Source organism: Zingiber officinale, chromosome 5A (genome assembly GCF_018446385.1).
Source record: "Zingiber officinale cultivar Zhangliang chromosome 5A, Zo_v1.1, whole genome shotgun sequence".
Lineage (NCBI taxonomy): Eukaryota > Viridiplantae > Streptophyta > Magnoliopsida > Zingiberales > Zingiberaceae > Zingiber > Zingiber officinale.
Window position 1 is genome coordinate 131,798,389 of NC_055994.1, and position 21,248 is coordinate 131,819,636.

A 21,248-nucleotide genomic window follows, 5' to 3' on the forward strand; every position below is an offset into this window, starting at 1 on the left:
TAAATTAACCCAGGTAACAAAAGGACCGTCATTTTGAAAAGGCTTTTATTCCTTAGCCTATAAAAATCAATGAATGATTTATCTATCATGTATAGTTTACTCTGCTCCTGTACGTACAAGTTGAGAACATTTACAAGCCATGGGCTGCTGTGGTACACAATATACAGTGTATCGAAAAAGAATGTAAGTTCATAAGCTAATGAAAAACCTGAGAGGACGCATAGAACTCGCCCTCACTGAAACCAGGCCTCAAATCCTCATTGCACATAAAATCCAGAGGAAATGAAACCAGGTGACCTCTAACCATCTGTAGTTTCTCCATCGGATCCATGTCTTTGACATCTCCATTCTCGTAGGTCTCCAACTTTTCAGGACATATTCCTAAATCAATGGTGGTATGTCTGAGTTTCTCTTTACAATAATTGGTGCTCTGTCGGAAGGCAGATCTGCATATTTGACCATTTTTCAGAGGAAATGTGAAAATAGAAACTGAGATGCTGGAGCATAAATGTTCGAGAATATGATTGTACCTGGTGTGGATAAGATCATTGGGAACGCATGAAAAGATAGCCTGGTATATCATTGTGTTTGTCTGACAGAAACAGATTTACTACCTTTAGTTAGAGCTAGTATCAGAAGCACACATGCATTTTTTTTTTCTTTAAAGGCAAACCAGAATTTTATCCCCTTTCTTGTAATAATAAGCTAGTTTGCAAGAGAACAATGTGTCTCCCTATCTTGTAATGGTATGTATCTGGATGATGAATGTAATACAAGGAGTGCAAATTTCCGATGTCAGAGTTTTCTGTGCTAGGTGTCCGGAAAAAAAAAAACCAAGCAAACTTGCATGCAATCAACATTACCCCATGAGACGAGAAAGGTCTACCAATTTGGAATGTCATTCCTGTGTCATAATTAGAACCCTCAGCTAATGCATATTTAAATGTTCTTTTTGTTTTCCCTTTAATTTCATTTAAAAGACTTTCATGCTTGCAATATACTTTAATAGGGGAATTCTCTTTTATCAAGGCAAGGGCAAAAGGAGAAATCACAGATCTTTCAAACACAGCTTGATAATGATGATAGTTCATTTTAAATTATTCAAAGGAAAGATTGACATTTCACATTTCTTCTGCACAAATGCATCCTTAACAAACCCTAAGATATAAATAAATTAAATAAAAAAATAAAAGACAATATTGAGGTTTCATTGATTATAATTATCTCTAACTATCAGATATTAACTAATCACGAACTCAAGTTATGATAAAAGATGATTTCTCAAAGTTAATAAAGTGAAATGGAGAGTGCAAGCAAAGATCCATGTAGAATGGAGTGAGATGATCAACCTTTTATATTGGCAGGTCACACAATACAGCTTGAGTTTGTCAGACTGAATGTCGGACATGAGTACCAGGATAGACAAATAGTCTAATTATGACAATGACTAATATATTCTGTCCAATATTTTTGGAAAGATAAAATATTACACAATCAATAACTAATGTTGGACTAAAACTTCATGATAACGAGCATGGTAGCGCACTGATACAGGAGTAAAGCAAACAAGTAATTGGATGAAAGAGAGAAGATACACTTTTCTCACCTTAGCAGTTGTCATCCATATATCCCTGTATGTGGCCTCAATGACAGGATCTCTAATCTGACTAATCTGTGAAAAGAAAAAGGTTTTAAAAGGCTAACATAACAAGATCTCTAATCTGCGAAAAACAAAAAAAAAGCAAAGACAAGAACTTATGCATATTCTATTTGACTGTGGCTCAAGTACAATATTCAAACTTTGTATCACTGTCAGTCCAGTAAGATATCTAAATTGACAAGTTGCAATAAAGAAGACTGATCTTGCATGAGGCAGTAAAAATCAAAATAGGTGCTATTGTGGGATATATGTGAACCTTTAGAATTAAAAAGATCGCCAAGATATAATTTCACAATTCAAAATGAAAATTAAGTTGTTGAAATCTGTAGGTACAAGATCATCCATAGTACACATGGTAGAGAATAAAGTTTCAAGAATAGCAGAAAATATCTACTAACTTCATCAGCACGAAGACCCAAATGTTCCAGCCACAATGAGAGGCGAAGGCTAAGAGAAAACTTTCCAGCTTTCCATGGTTTGCCATTCATAAATGACTCAACAAATTGTTTATCTTCAATAAGAACACCGATCTGAGCAAGGCAAAATTTCATTAAAATATAATTAGCCACATAAAAATCAGAACAAAATATATTTGCCTAGGGAAAATAATCAAAAATATAAAAAGGAAGCTTGGCCAGAAGTGTGTATGCAGAGTTTAACTGCCTCACATTTTGTCATATGCACTTTGAACATGCACTCATGCAGTCAGACCATATATGTGGTTGACTTAGCATGTCCAGTTTGCATGATGCATATGGTGTTGCACATTTCTGTAGGTAATCAGTTACAAAGCAAACCTTTTATCAGGTACAAAACCAGATTCATATCTTCTGGCCTTGAGCTCTAACCTGATGTTGATTAACTTCACGTGTTCAGTGTTTGTTGGATGACCATAATCTCAACCAACTTATATATATATGGTCTAACATTCCCTCCTAAGTCCAAGCAAGATCAGAAATAGGTTAGGCTAATGGAACTTAGAAAGTGGTACAAACAAAACCTGAAATCACACTGCAAACTAGTGATAAACGGGGTGGGCCAAAGCATGGACTCGTATCCTATGCACTACACCATTTAAGGTTGGCCATAATCTCAAATGTGGTACCTTTTGGACGTCATGCTAAAAGAATAAGCTGGCAACTTTTCCAAAAACATAAGCTATTAGATTGGTAACCAATTTTTATATTAATGGCCTTTTTGATAATAATTGTATATTGTTTTCTTAAAAATTGCTTACTTAGATTAAGTTATTAATAACTACACGAATTATGACTATATGAAGATAATGTTTTAAATATTCATGGTCTAGCATTTTCCTGATGTAAAGCTTTCCACCCACCAACTCCATAGTTGGATGACAAAATTTACATCTTGTAAAAAAGTAACTTGTCTTCATCTAGGGAAAATATAGAATCTAGCTTTAGAGTTCAGCTAATGAGCAGCATGGAAGTTCTTTTTCCATACATTTTGGGATGATTAAATGGTGGGTGAAGTTCGCATGTGTGCCAGGATTATGAATAATTGTAAATCGCAGTAAAGAAACAAGTCTACAGGGACAAGTGGAAGCACAAAACAAAACAAGGAATATATATTATATGCCAATGTGAACACATATTGTGACTTGGAAACTCAAGTTTATAAAAGAATGATGCATGACAAATAGAAACATGTCCTATTATGGTGGAGGAAAGTGGATGGAAATGACAGTTATCAGCAGTAATAGTAATTAGTAGGGTAGTTAATATTTTGAAGGAGTGATAGTAGTTGTGTCCTGTTTGTGACTATAGGGAAGGATTCAATTGTGATCACACAATGTAAAGGGGTGTGCTTATATATGTCCGAGATATACAGTGTTCTCCATTGTAATTTCTATCATTTCTCTCGTCTTGAACATCGTATTCTCTACTCTACGAATGAGGCACAACATGGCTAGAGGAAGCAGCAGGAAGCCCCAAACTTACCCTTACTGAGGAATAAACCTGTTCTTCCTGTCTATCGACAGCAGTTTAGAGTCTCTCATTCGATCCTCCAATTGGGCCCAGACCACTACACTAGATTTAGACAATCTGACTGGTATGTAGAAAAACAACTATCAAACAAATACAAAAAAAAAGGCAGCCTGGTGCACAAAGCTCCCGCCATGCGGGTCCCGGGGAAGGATCCATTGTACGCAGCCTTACCTGCTTTTTGCAAAAGGCTGTTTCTAAGATTCGAACCCGTAACCTTTTGGTCACATGGCAACAATTTTACCATTGCACCAAGGCTCCCCTTCTAACTATCAAACAAATACAATGTTTAAAAAAAAAGAGATAATAGAATGAAATCTACAAGTTAGCATTTAAAAGAATATAAGAAAATCAACCAAAGCATTTGACTAATCTGACCAGAGACATACAGGTAACATAAATGCTCTAGCATATGTTGTGCAAATGAATATTTATTAATTTAGAAAGGCAAATATTAAAGTAGAAGGATACCTCAGAATCTCTAGATCCTAACAAGCTTCTATCATTTATGTTAGCTGAACCAACTAATGCCACCCGATCATCAACTATCATCAATTTGCTGTGTACATATATCTGAAAGAACGAATTCCAAAAATTAGAAACTTTGGAACAAGATTTTTTTTTTCAAAAAGTGAAAAAAAAATGTTAAAAAAGAGTTCTTTCCTGCTACTGAAATTGAATATAAAAATTGTGGATGCAAAAGTTTCAATAGAAGCATATTTTACATGTCGATGGATATAAAGCACAATGACAGTAATACATATCAATAATTGCCTCAAGAAACAAATATTCAATGTAGCTGAAAAACTTGTCACTAAGAATTAGATCAGATTATATAGTCAGTACCCAATATAATTATTTGCTTTTTTGTAATAACCAGGCTGTGCATGTTTTATTGATAATTAGGTTGTACCTCCCTCCATATCCATGAGGCCGACACTAGGGGGGCCGTTAATGTAACGGATCTACATTTTTATTGATAATTAGGTAAAGATAGATATCATTTTTGTGAAACTAAGAATACACGAATATAACAACAGATTTTTCAAAAAAAAAATAGAATGTTATTAAGATGTTTGTAATTTAAATCCAGTTATTTCATTTTCAATATTAATCAATAATCTACACTAGAAGAGTATATGAGGCATTTTTGGGGCACTGGCAGATGATTGGCCAATGCAGGGGCTGACTCATCATGCCTAAGGCATGTGCATGGTCAAGGTATGTTGGGCTTCTAGCCATGGATGCTCAGCAACAGCATGTCATAAGTTTGCTTACCTAAGTTGTATCACTCACAATTTGATGACAAATCCAATCAGTTCTCAAATTCAACAAGGACACATGAACAATAAGAGCATTCAGTTAGGTCTACAGATTGCGTTCAGTAAAGCCTACAGATTGGATGCCATATCTATCTTATGGGAGTGATATGTCAGATATAAGCAACTGCTCTGAGAATGAATTATTAAACATGATAATTTCAAAGTGTTGACTATTAAATCTTCACCTGATTTGTCGCCAAAGGACCTCCATCAGAAAGTCTTCCATATGATCGAAGGCCATAAAAAGAAATGTAATCATGTGCTCTAGGACCCATCAAGTCATATAGATTCTGCAATATTGAATTTGGGCCTCTACAAATGGTTCGATATTGCCAATGCATTATTGCCCTCACAGATGCAGCACCGCCATCATCAATGCCACCCTGTGACAAAGGTTGTCAGATGAATACCAAGGAAAAGACAACTAAATTATTAATATATGGTACCTGGAATCCAGGTAACAAGGGTATCACTATTATGACCCTGAAACACATCTTTTCCCTCTCGGCTCTCAGAATTCTCTGGTATAGTGCATCTAAGACACGGTTCCTTATTATCACATCGCCTGAGAGCCCTGATATGAAAAACTGATTCTGGGAAAAAAATATAAACAATTTCAGAAAAGGTACTCCCATACATTGACAGATAAGCAAAATATAATGCAAACATGAACCAATATATATAACAACAATATTTTTTTGTATGGATGGATTATAAAACCTTGAAGAAAGAGTGGCACATGAAAAAGAATTTGAACAAAGGAGGCAGCAACTAATAATCAAAAGGATTAACTGGTAAGCTTTAAAAAAATAAAGAAGAAAAGAGAATATTTGATCATATTTCATCATAGTACAAAATGCCACAGTACTTACTGAGAGCCTGTTTACTTAAGTGGATGGACAGGAGGGAAGAGAGGGAGAAGGAAAGTAGAAAAGGCAAAAAATAAAATAAAAAATCATGCTCCTTTTTCCTCTCCATCCCTCTTCCCCCCATGTACCTACTCAAGTAAACAGGCAATAAAGGGCCCACCAACAGATACCAGCAAGAAAGAACCTTTAAATGATGGAATTTTCTTGACCCATAAAACTAATGAACACTTTTAAGTCTTGTAGACTGCTATGCTAATTATGGTTTTGAAGGACAACTTGACAAGAAGTCACAAACTGTAAACAGGTACAACATACTGAAGGAAAAATGATTTTTAGTGAGCTTCAACTCCTATCAACTCTACATGATTAGGAAAATACTTCCCTTTTATGAGGGATAATATGCACTTAGAAAGCCACGAGTTCCACTCTGTCCTGTTTATCTTTCCCTCCCTCCTCATGTTTCTTGGGTGTCTTTAATCTAGTCTTTATGACCAAGTTATTCTGCTATCACAATTTGCTTTATGAATTTATATTCTACAAGCTATGATCATCATTTAACAAACTGCTCATTAAAAAAAAACACTTCAAGGAGGCTAGTAGCACTTATAGATATCAAATTTTATTGTATTTAAATTTTTGTATTTTAACTTCAAACCAACAAATTAGGTTTTAGGGGAAGAGCTGCAGTCAGATTGGCTTTGAAAGGAATCTTTCATGTAAGCATGATGAGGATCACGTAGGCATGGTTTAAAGTGTCGTGCCGAAACGGTCGAAACGGGCGAAACGTCTCGTTCCGCTCGGCGACCGGCACGACCCCGGCACTAGACCCACGACAGGTGCGACGTGTTGTGCGACCCCGTGGTCATAGCAGAGGGGTCACTCTACCCTGCAACAGTAGCGGAGAGGTCGCATAACCCTTCCGCTGCTGCCGTGGAGGCATCGTGTGGCCGGGGTTGCACGACCAACGTGGTCGTGCCGAAGGAGTCATGCAATCCCCGTGGCCATGGCTGGTCGCGTAACCCTGCGATAACACCGAAGTTGTGTGGGCTTGCGAGTGGTGTCGGATTTCAGATTTTTTTTTAATTAAAACTTAGGTTCATTTTTTTAATCAACTCCTAGTTATGGTGGAGATAATCTAAAGAGACTTAATTAAACCCTAATAAAATTATCTAATTAATTTTATATTTCATTTATTTTAATTTAAAAATTATAATAAAATTTTTATTTATTTATTTATCTATTTTCATATCTTTTCCTTTTTTTAAAAGATTATTTTTTATCTTGTTTATTTTTAAAATATTTATGTTAAATATTTTAGTTTTTAATTAATATATTTTTATATTTAAAAAATACCGAAATTATATCGGCACGATACGGTACCGAAACTGTATAGTTCCGATCAAGGACCAAAACCTCGACACGGATCCAAATTTTAAACCTTGCACATAGGTTCAAATCAGGATCATTTGAATCATTTTGGCCAATTTAGGATTGAAATAAATGTTTATTTGGAATAATGCAGTTTAGGTGCATTAGGTTGGTGAAATTTTTGAGTGGTTGGGAGTTGGGACTCATATACAGGGACGGACCGAAAGAGGGAGCTAAGGGGGGCTTTAGCCCCTAGTTCGTCGGAACTGTCTAGTATGACGGTTCCTAACTGTGGGGACTACTTTTGCAGCCCTCCAATCTTCTTCTCCGACAGGCTTTTATGCAGGAGGTGATGAAGTAGGTGGTGTTGGTGGAGAAATGGAGTCAACCTGAGCTCCAGGCCTTCCACCTTTCGTCTCCTCCCCCGTCCTTCCCACCCAAAAGGACACGTTGAAGCGCATCTGCGCATGTGATCGGTGGCAACAGTGACGGATGACCTGTGCAAGGTGGATTTAGCCCTCCTGTAAAAAATTTTCTAGTTCCGCCCCTGCTCATATATATACTTCTCTCTCTCTCCAGAATCCAAAAGGCATATGCAAGTCTTTTAGAAGACCTTAGAAGTTACAAGCTACTAAATATGGTAGTCACCTCAAACAATTAGTAGCAAACAATTATGCAGTTCACATTACACCTTAGTAGCCACTTACACATTGAAGCCTTTTTAAAGCCATGGGTCTATTGCAAACAATTAGTTGGAAATCTTTATAACAAGAGCTTTGCCAAAGGAAAAAAATTCCTACCTCAATGTAAATGAAATAATCTGCTTTTTCAATAAGGGAAATATAGGCATTGTGAATGCTCTCTTCAGTCTGGCTTGTTCCAGCTGACCATTGACCTACACTTCTAATGATCTGTAACCAGTGAAATCAGTAAAAAGTAAGAGAATGACTACATTCATCTAAGTAAACACTCGATAAACATGCCACCAGACACATCCTACATGCTATATATTATATGAGAATGTAAAAAATAAACAAAAATATAATTGTGAGCTCAACTCCACAAAAGGTCTCCCATGTAATTTTTACTTCCAATTCATATGTTAGGAGTCTAGGATTGCAGCACAGTTAAACAAATATAAGCAGGATAATCACATGATTGAAATAGGTATTCTCTCAAATGCTAGCTTAACTGTGAAATCTAACTGTGTGACTACTTAACGAGTTCCCCCTATTCTTAATAACAAATTGAACTAAACCAATATCAAAATGAAGAAGGATATTTTTCACATACCCAGAAGCAAGGTTAAGTAATTAGTTTTAGATATCCCTGCTAGCAATTTAAACCTGAAAGTTGGAAGGATCATAAAAGAGAACAAGGTCACAGATTTGCATGTTTGTTGTTTCTATGCATTTTACTAAAGTTGATTCCTAACATGAGATAAGGTTATCATGACATCAAGCAGAAGATCAAAAGTTGGTACAATTACAATAATGGTCAGACAGTACGTCTCATTCAAGTTACTCAGTGGTTAGTTGTACTATAGATTCTTATTGCTCATCATTCCTCCCCTTATTACAAACATGCTAATTTCAATCACTTAAAAAAGAAATATAAATTTTCCAATGAACAAGCTCACACTTTAGGATTTTTTAAATAGCACAGAATTGAGAATCTCAACAAACCATCAACTTATAACTAACCCTATTCAAGTACCATAAGTTGCCATGAAATGCTAGGGAATTACTTAAAATGTATAGAGAAATTTTCAAACATATGAACGAATTGCAATACCTATAGATAGAAATGATGGCACTGCAATCGTACAAAACATCTAATTTGGTTCATATCCTACAGGTCTAGGAAATCAATGCATGCTTTATTTTGCTTCAACAGAAGAAACATACTTTCCAAAAGAGAGATTCCAGCTAACAAATTCAAGAAAACAAACTATTTCTCCAAGTAGTCTCAGAAGAAAAAACTAAAAGTTGAAATCTATTGTTAAGAAAAACTATGTATAATGCAGAATAGTCTCTTCTATGCAACTTCAATTACACCAACCTGACAACGGCATAGTGTGCGAGGGCCAACTTGTCTAGCTTCATCTGCAGACACAACTTGATCGCCTCTCTCTTGTGTTTCCCACCACTCATCCATATTTTGAGGTGGGGCGATCACATCATAATGGTTTCCCCTCTCTAGTTGGGGAGATCCAAGGTTATCAACAAAACCTTTCATCTGCATGTCTTGAATAGGATGTTCAACTTTGATTCTCCTCAAGGGAAAGGGTTGATTCTGGTTGGCTCTATTTCGATTATCCAAAAGACCACATGAATTTTCCAGCACATATTTTTCTCTATCCTTTGCTGCTTCTAGCCCATCAGGTTCTTGTGGTAATAGCAGTGGAATATCTTGGTATGATGTAGACGAAGGGAATAACCTTGTCTTTTTAGCATCTTTGTGATTTTGAACTTGTTCCTTGTTTCGTACATCGACTTCTCCACCATTTCCCATGTAATGTGGAATAACCATGTGATGCTGAGGCATCAGCAAGGGAATTGCTTGCTCATTTGCAGCTTTGTTTCTCTAGGAAAAAAACCATTTCCAAATGGAGTCAGAACAGCAAAAGTTGGAAGCAAAAACTTCCTTTCAAGTAACATGAAACAACCTTAGCATAATTCCAGCGCTGAACAAAATGCCTTGCAACATCACGACAGGGTGCTCCCCAGAGAGCACACTGGACGTCATGCCAAGGCATTCGAGGATATTTTTCACGATCTAATTCTTCTTTCATAGTATCTTCCCAAGAATTAGGTTCTGATTCCCTAATTGAAAGAGACAGAGAAAAGATTTTGTCAAAATGCAGAACAATAATCAATTATCAAATTAAATATACCAGAGTGGGCATTATTTAATTTGATTAAGAATCAAAGCATAAAAAGTACCTAGGGTTGTAATAGTCCTTTCCAGGCCACATAAGAGGTGGGAAATCACCTACTTTGTGTTCAAAGTTGTCATAGCGTCCAAAACACAAATCAAGCCCTCCAATGAAGCATATTTGATTATCCACAATAACAATTTTCTCATGATGAGACCTATTTTGTAAATGAAGCAGTATAGACACACCATAGAATCAGCAAGACAAAGTTATCAATAATCAAGCAGATAAAACAATTTAAGGGTTTCATACCATAAATAAACACCACTTGAAAAATGATCTGGATTACATTCTCATGGATGTTCAGTAATCTTCTCTTACTGTATTCGCTGTTAATCTTCAAAGCAAGAGCGACCTCTTTGTAAAGAAGAATATGTATCTACATTTTATGAAAGAGAATGTTGTCAATTGCAGGCAAGCTAAACCCACGAATAAAAAGGTTAATTAGTTAAAGGTACGACATGCTAATTTTTTTGGACATGTATGTTAGTTATCTGATGAGATGCCATGAATTGTGGAATAACTAGTGTCAGTTTGTAGAAAAGAAATGGAAGATCTCCACTTAATACATATAGTATTCTGAGGAAACAAACAGATGACTTTTCATTTATTCAAGCAATATTTCTGCAATGTGTGTGTGCGCGCGCGCATACATTCTCATAACTCCTTAACTGAATGAAACATGCCTCCTGCTTCTAAAGATCCATGAAGAAACAATATCCACTGCCAGATACATGCAAATAAATTAGTTCATTGTGGATATGATGCTTCTTCATTGTGTTGGTAGAGTATTTTGATTGATTGCATAATAACCAGCATAACTTTTACTTGACTCTTGATTGATCTTTTTGACGACGAATATAAAATGAAATATGTTTAAATGATTTTGATAGTTAGAAACCAATACCTAATTAAATTAAGGACTACAATACAAACAATAATCTGGCAAATTTATAATATGATAAGAACAAGCTAACCTCATTAAAGGATATGAGTGAATGAAAGAATGATTTACTTCATATGATTGTTTTGTGATGAATAAAGAATTCCAAGTAGATATTAATACCATTAAAGTGTGATTAAATATCATACCAACAAACATGGAAATTCTAGAAAAATTACATTGCATACATACGTACTGAACTATATCATATAGTTTAAAATCTTTACCATACTATCTATCACACAGAAAATATCATACAGAAGCCCATTTTTCAGTTCATGCTTTACAACATTCAAACAAAAACATGAGAATATTTCTTTCTTGTATGTTCAAAATAGGAAAGGTAGGATCAGTTAGCATGCCTTGATACATATTCAGATTACATGTACTAAAAGTATGAAGGGTGAGTTAATTTAAATTGAAGAGTATAAGGTGCCAATAAAATGTAGAAAATAAGCAACAAGAAACAAACTTGAAATGGTTGAGGAAAGAAGACCACAAGACTATAGTTCTATTTAATGGAGAACCAAATTCTTAGAGCATGGTATACAAACTAGATGTTACCATTTGAAAGTTCAATTAAAGCATCAATTATGGACTCAACTCGCCATAACAAAATTACTAGAACATTCCAAAAGAAGAAATGTGAAGATTCTTTTGAAAGAAATGTTTCAGAATGTACCTGAACACCTTGTTTGGCTTTTGCCTCTAACATCGCATCAAGTCGTGAAGATCCATGAACACTAAAAGGGCGTCTTAAGTACAATTCGGGGCACAACCACCAGCCAGTAATGAATATCTGCAATGGACTTCCATTGATACAAAATTCTGAATTACAATAAAAAATGCCACCTAATAGTAAATGGCATTAACCTTTAAAAATCCTTTGTACCTCTGATTTCGCATCCTCGATTGAACAAGCAATTGCTTCGAAAGAAGCTTTGCCATCAATGAACCATTGAACATAACTATCATCTTCAGTTAAACCTCTTGGTGGTGCAAAGGAACCAAAGCGGTGAGGATAACACCACCCTTCCGGAGGCCTTAACCCAGCATCATTTATTGCAGCAACCCAATCCCTAACTTTTGCATTACTTTTCATCCTTATACTTACAGTACGATTCCCACAAGATATCTTGTGAAAGAAACTTTTATTAGACATGCAGGAATCTTGATATCATTAATAACCAGGATGTCTACAATTTTTTTTTCAGTAAAATGCTAATTGCCTTGTGTTACCAGATGACAGTAAGCTACTTGAATCAAATATTTAGGCAACTGTTTAACTCAAATATGTTCAGAAAAAAAGTTGAATATCTCATGAATATCCTAGCAAGATCATATTTTCACCAACCATGGAAATGATGAAAAATAAAATCCTGATCAGGTTGGATAGACGGCCATAGATAATCAAAAAGGTGTTCTTCATGTATCAAGATAATTATTGTTTAAAATCCTAGTAATATGAGAACTTTAAGGTTGGTTTATTTCAAAAGTTATTCTAGGAGGATGAGAATGAAACTATTTCACCAAAATTCTTTATGTATTTTTCACATTGAGAAATTTGAAGAGGCTTATACCTTTTCTCTTTTCCTTGAAAGCAACCAACATTGAATACCAAAACAAATCAAGCATGTTTAAGGCTTTTTTTAACCTCAAAATGAGAATTTTCATATTTTGATAGAAAAGAATGACAATTTTTTTTTTTTTTTTTTGCTGACCAGTTACATAGATAACTCATTCTTCTTACATGATTATTTAAAAAAAAAAACAAGATTGAGATCAACATTGAAGATGGCATTGCATTTACTCCATTGAACACCTTTTTCACCACTATCATCAAGCCAAATACATCTCAACAATTCGAGGTCAGCTATATGGATCTTTTCTCTTTGCTGAATTGTAATCACTAGCATTATTCATATTAATTAAGTCATTTTTGTTATATTAAATAGACCTATCTTTGGTATTCCTCTAATCCTTGCAACTTCCAGTCTAATCTATTCAACTTGTCTAGTTTAGACTAATGGTTGTTTTGAAAAATGTAAATCTCATCTCAACCAACCTATATATAGATTTATAAGCTATGAACAAAGAGTTGGCCTCTTATATTTGTGATGTTTATGCCAATTAGAATTTTTAGCATCACAATGAATAACAAAATGCATTGTGCAATGTGTAATCCAAATGTTAAGTGTTTGTCAAGTTAAGAATTTCTTTAGTGCTCTTTCATAAATTAAAAACTAAAGTTCATGCCTCATGCTAATTATTATGAAATAAACCACCTAATATTAGTCATTTTAAAATCTCTTTCCCCTTTCATGTCCTCCACGTGACATCTCAACTTCTGAATTTCAACATAAGTTAGAATTTAGTTAAAATAATTTAGTTTGAAATTATCTTCTGGGACATTTACAATTTTACAAAAAATAATGTTCTATATGCATCTAAATTTAGGCTAATCAAGTACCATAAAATTAAAAGACTCAATTAAAAGCATATTAATCTACATCCAATTGTAAAATTGAGAAACTCATTCGAATACTGTATTCGTGGGAGATTCAGATTTGTCCCTAGATCCACAGAAAGCATTACTCTCCTTAAATTAAGCAATTATAAACTAAAGAGTTAGATTATTCTTACTCTTGTCCTCCATCAATTTTAGCAATTTATGATTTATAAAAGTAAAAAATAAAAGGGAGAAGTTCTCATCATGAGACTATTATGTATTTGTTAGTACTTTTTATTTTATTTTCCCTTTACCAGTGTTTTAAAAAATTATTTGAACACTTCTTTATAAATAGGATCATTGAATTTTTCATAAAGGGCAGCCCGGTGCACGAAGCTCCCATCATGCGAGGTCCCAGGGAAGGATCCATTGTACGCAGCCTTACCCTGCTTTTTGCAAGAGGCTGTTTCCAGGATTCGAACCCGTGACCTTTTGGTCACATGGCAACATCATTGAATTTTTCATAATATGTCTAAATGAGTTGAGGAGTTATAAATTATTGTTCTTCACAAGTATAGGATAGTAAAAGTTCCTATCTATCAAAGTTATATTAATAATACAAACAATTCTTATATGAAAAAACATTAATAATACGATAATGTCCATCTGGCTACTCAAGATTGGGAAAATAAACACTACGAACAAGAGATGAAACAAGTACAAAAATTTCTATCAGATCTTTTAAAATGACCCCGTATGATCTTGAAATTTATTGAGCAATATAAATTCATCTGATCTAAAGCTATCTTATCATTTTTGTCAATAATTTGAAGACTGCCTATCTGAGAACGGATGGCATGAAATAGATGACCAAAGTAGTATGCATATTACTAATGCACCTTAAAAACACAGATTTTAGAACTTATATAGTTAGTGTACATCCCAATAGATAACCAAAGTAGTATGCATATTACTAATGCACTTAAAAATACAGATTTTAGAACTTATCTAGTTAGTGTGCACCCCAATTCCAAATGAATCATGGATTCAAATATCCTGTTGTGTTGGTCAGCTCAGGAAAAATTTTTCGTTCCGCCTATGGACAGGCACTAGCATGGTGTCGCAGATGAAGCCGCAACTTCATGGCATCCATCATGAGGTCGCGGAGACAACCGCGACCTCAAGGCATCACGGAGGCCGTCACGACCTCGCGGAGACCACCGTGAAGTCTCCAATTGTTATTTAAATTTATTTATTTTACATTTTTTATTTTGTTAATCTTTTAAAATTTATTTAGCTTTTTTTTTTATTTCTAACTGTTAATTTAAATTCATTTCCTTATTTTTTTCTTTTATTTTTTTTCGCCTTGATTCCTTAATTTTTTTCCTCCTTTGTTATTAATTTTTTTCTCCTTCCGTCCACGAAGGTAAATAGAGAGGAAAAAACCTCTTTAACAATGGTTAATTTTTTTCATCTAACTATCCATGAAAAAAATTCCTCTTAAACGATGGTTAATTTTTTTTCCTCTATCTCTCCATAAAGTAAATAGAAATGGATTCTCAGGAAAAAATATAATAATACATATATATATAATATAATTTCTAACTTTATAAAATATATTAGAATTAAATTATTATATATAAATTTAGTTTAATTTTAAATCGATTAAAACAAATCCAAATTCAATTCAATTTAAATCTACTTGCCGTTTCTACGTTATGAACTTTGATATTTTACAAGATAATATCAAAATTTAAACTCAACTTTCAATAACTCAAAGATAACTCGATAATAAGTATCTATAATAATCAAATATTAATAAAAATATTTCTTAATTAATATATTTATATTTTAAAAAGTACCGAAACCATATCAACATGACATGATACGATACCGAAATCATATCGGTCCGGTCATAAATCAAAACTTCAACTCAGCTCAAAATTTTAAACCTTGAGATGAATAGTTATAAAAAAAAATTAACTTTTACCCAAGTTATATTCCTATTCTTTTCCTTCCATTCCCTTTTTTGATTCTAGGTCACCAAACAAGGCTAAAAGATTCGAACCCTACATAGAAGAAGCTGAAAAGGATGATGAATTCATATATATTATATAGGAGTTATCCAGAACATCCACATCACAACAAACGTACAAGTGAATGGATTCCTAAGTTGAAAATTTCCTGTTATTGTTGATTATTCTATTGGAGAAACAAAGCCTTTGTTTTGCACTTCATGCAAATTTAATTGGACCAGAAAGCTAACTCGATAATGCAATCATGACTAGCATGGCAATACATTGAACTTGAACAGGTTGCCTTTGTGTTTAAAAGTAGACACCAGACAAGCAGTTTGACAGGAAAAGCAGGAACGAGAAACAAACTGAAATAAAATTGAGGGCTAGCATACTTGAAAGCCAAAGCGGAGAGGATTGCGTTCCTTTGTCTCTTTTGCTAAAAGAACACGGCCTTCCCCATTTCCATCTGAAGAAGGAAGTACATCGAAAATAATAATGTCCAAAAGATTTGTGTCATAAGGATCTTCCAGTAAAGCCAAGAATCCTGGTTTCAGTACAGCCCAGACCTACAGAGATGTTAGGATTCCCATTTGTGCACATGATTTAAAATATTACAATTAACTTAATTACAATAGATACCTTCTGCCAACTGCCATTACAAAAACTAAACAAGTGGCCAGAGCAACATTTTCCATCATCATCATTTTGAATCTTTGGCAAATGTCTCACCATAACATAATCTTCTTTTAGCTTGGGTCCATACTCAGGCAAAAATGATAGCCTTGAGACCTCTAAAAACCTACAAACCTGCAAAATATGTACAATTGCTGCATAAGAAAGAAACAATGAACACCAAAATATATTGCAACTCGATAAGCTTCAATCTCAGGAACCAAAATGTGCTTCAAAATCAATGAAAGATAAAGAGAATAGCCTTGAAGGCACTCCTATAAAAGTAAAACATTTTCAATGTATAATTTAATGTCACGAGAATATCCAAATTGATGCATCAACCCTAGGAAATGATTAATATTAATCAATCTAACAAACAGACAAGTAACTGGAATAACTCAGCAGCAAATATCCAAAATCTAGAAGTTCATATTATCAGTCATAAGATCATATTTATAAACAAAATATTTTTCCTTAGATCTTTTCCAATTCCAATATATGATTGATTCATTCACACCATCCGCATAATTTGCTTTTATGTTGTTATAGACATTTAGGGTACTCAGACTCAGTTAAGTACCTCTTCAGAATTCACAATATCCAAGTTCCCCAAAAAATGATTCAAATAACCTTGCATAGCCACTTTTGCCCTGTCAGAAATGGAATGTTGTCTCCCTAGTGCAGGCCGAATAATTGGAAATGCAGCGCTAGAAGGCACATCTCTGGAGGAAAGAAAAATGTGTAAGAATAGTTTTGAGGCCTCATTTGGGCCCAACGAAATGAAATTTTCTAGTTTGTAAGAACTTAAGAAAAGGAGTATATAGAGTTATTAACCAAAGAATAATTCAGCTGTGAAATGGCGAGCAAGTTGTGAGAGTTATTTGAACATAAAGATGAATTTTTGCATTTCAAGTTTGGTGAGATGAGGAACAGATAAAGCATCCTAACATCTATAATGCTACATTGAAAAGAAAAATTCTCAAGACCTAGTAATATGTTGTGCCAAATAAGGAAAATCAACCGGTTCATGCTCGCCCATACCTAGTTGTATTCCCCTACAATGGGCCGGTAAGGTAAGGTGAAGTAGCAGTACCATACTTGCCTGACCAAGAAGTATTAGCACTGGACTAAGATCTTAAACCACGCTAAGTACAACTAAATAACGTCATGTTTTAGTGTTCTAAAATGTACTATCTCGAATATCATTCTAATCCAATATTCCAACGGCCATCAATTATATTAGTTCATTTTTTATATTTTTAAAAAATGTCCATGCAAGAATCCATCCATATTTATCAACTTGACAACCAATATATCATGAATGTTTTTTTATATCCTAGACATTATCAAAGATAGTCAACCAGATAGAGTCTTGAACAATGTTTTTAGTATCTGAATTACTATTACAATCATCTGTTAGTGTATCTGAAACAAAAGAAAAAGGTTCAACATAACCAGTACTTATTCTGGTCACTCCACAGCTGTCAGGAAGGAAAGTTAATTTTTTTTAGGGATACAAAACTATTTGAATAAACAACCATAACAACTTATCTGTTAATTATTTTAGCATTCTCATTCAACAAAGTATTAGCAAGGACTCAGATTAGGAATGCCAATAATCACCTTTTCCGTGCTGATAAAGTCTCCTCTTGCAGTAAAGGAACAGGCTCATCGTCTGCTTCATCATCAACTTGCATAACAGTTGTATGATCCCCTATACCAAGATTTTGAAGCCATTCTTTAACCTTCATTATAAAAAAGAAAATAATATCAAATTTCATTTGAAATGAAACACATGTGGATTCTGGTGTCCAGATACTGGAGTCATTTTGAGCAGAAAAAGGAATAAAAGCAGAAATGAGAAATAGAACTTTGAAGAACACCTTCTAATAATGTGAACAAAGACACATATAATGTATATATGAAGCACAACTAAATGAGTAGACTTTTTTTTTTTTTGCTACAAAAGATTTGCCCCTTCTATGAAATAATATAAGATGATTCATCATCACAATAAATAAAAATAATGAAACTTAAAAGAAAGAGTAATAAGGAAATTGTATTAAGATAGAGTTGAAAGAATATAAATAGTTTGGGAACCACCATAACTTGCAAAATTTTACTTCTGACCTCTAATAAGGCAAAAACCAAAGTAATAACAAAGAAAACTAATAATGTGGAAACAATGAGACGAAACAAGCATACATGAGTGCAAAAAAAGGTTAAAATAATAGATTCACCTGCTCCTGCTTCTCATGAAATTCCTCAATAAACGCTCGCTTTTTCAAAGTAAGATGTAGATATAGAACATGTGAAGCTTTCTTTATTAAGCGCCATTTGAACTGCTTAACAAATTACAGAAGTTAATAAATGACGAATATAATAGATGATCGTTTACATTCAAATATTCACAATAGTATGATAAACTGATAAAGTAACATAGATAATGCCTAGATATTTGAAAACCGTCATTGCAAAAAAAGTAAGCAAACAAATTCCAACAATAGCATACTAAGTGTTTTGATGAGCAAAACAAATATGAAACAACAAAATGATCATACATTGTATTTGCAGAATCCAAAGTATTTTATTTGCAGGAATATAAATGCAACTATTGTGGAATATGAAGTTCAATTTCCCTAGAATGATATGTATAAAAGAGCTTCAAGCCAATGCCAATCAATAATTCGGAAAACAAAGTAGTATAAAAAGAAAGACAAAACAATGAAACAAATGAAGACACAAGATTTATTATGTGAATGTTATCCCACTGGAGACAAAGTACAATGGATCAAAAAAAATTAAAATTAATAAGAAAAGTAGAATATTACTAGTGACATAAAGATTCATATAGCTAACCTAAAACAATAGGAACTAACACCAGTTGATGGTAATGATAGTATTCAATTGGCGAACAAGTTACATGAAGCATTAGAGATATTGATTTTTATTTTATCAATGTGTATTTTGGTGTTTTAAGAATCATAGGCTAATACCAATAAAGAACTATCAGCTAATATGAAACTAAGGTAATCCAGATGGTAGGAAAAAAGCACTGCTAGTTCAAATTAAATTGTTCCAACACTACATTAAGAATATAAATTTGATTCTTTAGTAGTTATGTATTACTGTTAAGCATACATGTGTTCCTCACAAAAATGTGACAAAACCTACATGAGAGTATTCCAAATTTTCATGTCCCGGACTTTTAACAGGAAATTGGTCAAATTAAGTAAATTGGACTACAAGGGATCAAAGTTATTCCAATGATAACAGTGAAAAACAAGTGAAGTCAGGGGAAATTCTCCCTTCCCCCTATGATTGCTAGTTTTTGAATTTTTCCACCCTGATGTTAAAAAATTCCACTTGTGCCCCAACAGGTTGCAAATTTTCACCACTTTATTCACCAAGCCAGAATCTTCAGGGTTATCTGTAATCAGGCACATATGCCATTCTAAAAGCCTATGAGAAATGTGAAAGGAAAAATGTTGCACTTGCTTATTCTTGCCAGAATAAACACATTTCAGGCTAGGTAGTTGTACATGAATCCTAATGGATCGAGTGTAGGGAAAAAGTGACAAGGGTTCACAAACATTATGGTAAACTTGACACTTTTATAACTTTGAGAGACCAATTGTAGAAAAGTGGAAAACATAGGGGAGTGAAGTTTCCCTTAAATATCTATGCAACCAAATAGTGTTGGAGGATTATGCAACTGTGAGAAGAAACAAAATCCTCAATCAATTTAATAGTGTAACAAAATGGGAGAGACAAATGCATATACTATGCTTCCCGCTCTAACGAAAGATACTAAACAAGCCCTATCTATCCTTGAAGAAAATGCATATTCGGATATTTCAACAGTAAATCAGACATGCCGGAACTTTTGTTTCTTCCAACACTAAACGAATATTCTAAAATCCCCAAGCACTTTTCTCTTTTCCCGTCGTATCATCAATCAAAGAGAAAAAAAAAAAGTCACACTACTACGCAAATTCGAAGTATGGATACCATTAGTCCACCAAAACACATCTGATCGACAATTTTAACATCAATCCAGTAAAGGAGTATACGGAAAACCAAAGACGCAATTTCGAATCGTTAAATATCATCATCGACCCAAATGGTTAGCCCCAAATCACAGATTATACAACAACTCACACCTGCAAATAAACAATCTAGCAAGTCCTCTTTTCTTTTACAGTAACATCCGAATCAGGGGAGAAAAGGGTGAAGCAATACGACGTAGAGAGGCACCTGCTTGTAATGGAAGTCGATGGTGTAAGTGAGGAGCATGGGGCTGATGTCGCCGGCATCGGGTCGGGACACGGAGACTATCTCCGCCACGGGCAATTCGTTGAAGATCCGCGGCTGATCCGGCAATCGGAACGAATGCGACGGCGACGGAGACGCCGACGGCTCCGACTGCATCTTCACGTAGCGGTGGCCTGCATCTTCACGCAGCAGATCCGAAGACATCCTCGGACGTTCAGGCAGCGACGGATCGGGCGAATCCGCCTCGCCGGCGCGACAAAGAAGGGCTCTCTCCCACAAAATGCGTGATCGTTTCCTATCGTACTTCCTCTTTTCTCCGCTTGCTTATTAAATCGTTAGTTAATTGATTAATTAATTAACCTTGTGGACTCAAAATGGCGTGGGCCGCTTGGCTTCGGATCTACGGAAGCCTCGTGGCTTCACATGTGACACCGTGACGCGAACAAAGAGAAGAGAAATTTCATGGTCGGCGGGTTGACTGGAATGGAGATTAATGAAGGGATGGGTTGACTAACAAATCCTCACAAAATTATGGTAAAATTTTTTAGAACAAATAAATTAGCCTACTATTATTATTACTAAAATAATTATTTTATATTTCCTTTTAAGATAATTTTGTAAAGAAAATCTTAAACAATTAATTAAATAGTGACGTGGCAAAGCAGATTTTAACCCTAAAGTGGACAAGACATGTGTGGCGTACGTTAGCAAAATTCGAGTTTTGAAGC

At 34.5% G+C, this 21,248-nt stretch overlaps 1 pseudogene; it reads right to left on the minus strand.

Moving 5' to 3' along the window:
- Positions 1 to 31: 31 nt before the first annotated feature.
- On the minus strand, positions 32 to 20,841 carry LOC121981849 (annotated as a pseudogene).
- Between the last annotated feature and the right edge of the window lie 407 nt (positions 20,842 to 21,248).